Raw genomic sequence first — 3532 nt, forward strand, 5'->3', positions numbered from 1 at the left:
GACTGGTGACCGCCGTTGCTGCCATCTGCAGTTGTTTTAGTTCAAGAAACAAAGAGAAATAGGGTTTGCTGAGAAATAAAAATGGACGGGTGGAAAAATTTCCCTCAAGGGGAGAGATTCTCTCCCCTTGAGAGATGTTTTTTTTAATATATATACTTATTTTATTATGTTTTTTATATAATTCATTCTTATTTATTTTTATTTTTATTGTGCAAGTAGATGCAGATAAATTTAAATTTATTTCACTCCAATATTGGAAGTTATTAACTTGGGATGAAACTACATGGTCATTCAAAACATTTAGCGGGTATATATTGTGTTGGCAACAAAGTTCCCGACGTTTTTAAAGTTTGGAATCTCATTTTTTCCTAGTCAATTTTAGTTAATTTTTGTTTATTTTCAGATCATTAAAATGGAATGTCAAGTTAAGAAAAACGAGCATTTTCGACACCTCCTTGTTTTTGCTTTTAATCAAGGTTCCAAGGCCTCCAAAGCTGCTCACGACATTTGTGCTGTGTATGGAGAGGGTTCCATAGCTGAAAGAACCGCTCGTGATTGTTATGCCAAGTTCAAAAATGGAAATTTTGACCTCAAAGACGCACCTCGTTCTGGCTGTCCAGTTGAGTTCGATGAAGAGCGATTAAACCAACTTTTGCACGAAAATTCTCGTCAAACGACAAGAGAACTGGCAGAGAAAATGAAATGTTCCTACATTGCTATAGAGAAGCATCTTCACTCGATGGGAAATGTTCAGAAGTATGGAGCATGGGTTCCGCATGCTTTAAGTGACAACAACAAAAGTCAATACTGATGCAATACTGATGCAGAATTGAGAGCTTGGTTGGATCAATTTTTCGAGTCGAAATCGAGTGATTATTACCAACGAGGTATTGAAAATCTTGTTGAACGCTGGAAAGAAGTTGTAAACAATAGGAGTGAATACATTATTGATTAATTAGTTGTTATTTTTTATTATACCTTTTAAAATCTTAAATTTTAAAAAAATGGCGGGAACTTAGTTACCAACCCAATAGATGATCGACTTCATTTTTATGTTGTTTTTTTTTGTTCTTTTTTAGTAAATGGTGGAAAAAAGTTGTGAGAGAAGGAGGTTATTAAAAGCCCACGAGTCACTTACAACTGAGATTACCATTAACATTATACTGAATACGGTCGATATTTTCTATTTCGTTTAGTTTGAACAGAGGAGGATGGTTTGATTGACAGGAAGTCTCTTACGTGTTTAAGATTTCGTTCTGAGAGTCATTCAAGTGTTTTATTTTATTTCTCTCATTTATCATTGTTCTTTCAGTTTTTCCAGTGCATATTCACATTGTTTGTTAGTTCTTTATGTAGATACGATTCACGTTTCCTCTACAAACTACATCTGAGCCCATCTTTGTTCTCCTCGTGTGTGAATCTGGGATTTTTGGTCGCGTTTCCCTATGCTGATTATCACATCGGGATGATTTCGGATTAGTTTCCGATGTTACATCTCGCCACGGCATCTTGCTATCAGTTTATTGTGTTAGATACAGATTTCGACCATTATTTTTTTTCTACTCTAGGCACAAATCCGAATATTTGGCGGAGCAGGGCAGTCGATTAGGTCGACGTCAGTACACAAGATGCAACGTTTTCTGTTAAACAATACACTATTGGCTTATTTTTCGGGGAAGACGGATGAAATGTTGCAACGACATTACTGAAGTTATGAAACCGAAGCCGACATCGTTAATATTTGAATTCGGAGTATACAGTTAGAAAACTAAATGCGTTTAAACATTTAGTCCGGCGTTGTCATGCTTTCACCTCTTCCAGATTTCATAAAATCCTAGATAAGTTTCAAATATTCATAGTAAAGACTAAATGGAAACGTCTGTTAAGACAACGTGATCGATAATTTTCAATGCAGTATTCAAATACATTTTAATATAATTGAAAACTTGTAAGCGGCGTGTTGGCAGAAACGTTAGAGCATCGGGAGAAATGCTTATCGGTATTTCGTCTGCCGTTACGTTCTGAGTTCACATTCCGCCGTGGTTGACTTTGCCTTTCATCCTTTCGCGATCGATAAATTAAGTACCAGTTACACACTGGAGTCGATGCAATCGACTTAATCCTTTTGCTTGTCCTTGTTTGTACCTCCTATGTTTAGCCCCCTGTGGGCAACAGATAAATAAACGTTAGAGCGTCGGAAAATACTCTGCAGTATTTCTTCCGGCTCGCTACGTCTTGAGTTCAAATCAACTTTGCTTTCCATTTCTCCAGGTGGTTCGATAACGTAGAGTTCCAGTGAAATACTTGAACAACGGTGTCGACGAAAACCTCCTCTCTATCAATATTAGTGACCTTGTACTGAAATCTGCAGCCATAAATGGAAATTTGGGAAACTTTCAGATAACTACATATAGATAGACATGTATGAGCGTGCACTTGATCATGCTTCATATGGTCAAAGAGGATACACTGAGAGTCACTGAAACATATGGCTTAACAATGTTCGCAGAATGACAAATTAAGAAAAGGGAAAATTTCTTAGCTCAATCCACCTTCAAGCAAGGATATATAATTTGACAATAGATTATGGAATCTGACAATGGAATAGGCAATAGATTTTCTAATATTTATCGGAAAATGTTTCATACGAAATGTAAATACTATGAACTGTTTCAGAAACAGCGTATAAGAAGTCAGATACCGTTTTATGGCAGAAATTCCTTGTAACAAAAACCAATAAGATATATTACAAAGCCGGCGAACAAGTATAACACCATTACAATATAATCGCAGAAAAACAATATCATGTTCACTTAATGGCTAATAATGTACAAAACGGTTGTATTTTGGACCAAAATGCAGTCTGATAAAATGGAATCGAGAGAAAATTGCATCAGTTTTCCCAAAATATATTTAAGAGCAGCCACAAATATATGTATTTAATGCTGAAAGAAAAAGCGAGTACGTTCTGATCACTGTTCTATACAGGGTGTTTTTGAAAACGTAGCAAAACTCATTTGAGACTAGGAAAGTTTTTATAGTCGTATTTCTCCTTGCTCGCTATTTTCTGAGTTCAAATCTATCCGAGCTCAGCTTTGCACTTCATTCCTCTGGGATCTTAAAATTAAGTACCAGTCAAGAACTGATCCCGCCTCTCAAAACGATTGCTGGCCTTCTATCTGCCACGTAACTCTCTACATCAGTAAACCATTTTGTCTTCGAACCCACCACAAATTATTTTAATCGATCGAACACATGCTACCATTGTCTGACAAGCAATTACATAGTATACACACACACACACACACACATATATGTATGTATGTATGTATGTATGTATGTATGTATGTATGTATGTATTAGTATATGTATAGGCAGATAAGCCTCCGTGTGTATATGCATACAAACACACAGATGCATACCGAAACTCATTTACACACACAACACGTGTTTATGCGTTATGTGTGTCTCTGAATATAAGAATATATAGGCACAGGAGTGGCTGCGTGGTAAGTAGCTTGCTTACCAACCA

The sequence above is a fragment of the Octopus bimaculoides genome, chromosome 4, assembly GCF_001194135.2.
Source record: "Octopus bimaculoides isolate UCB-OBI-ISO-001 chromosome 4, ASM119413v2, whole genome shotgun sequence".
NCBI lineage: Eukaryota > Metazoa > Mollusca > Cephalopoda > Octopoda > Octopodidae > Octopus > Octopus bimaculoides.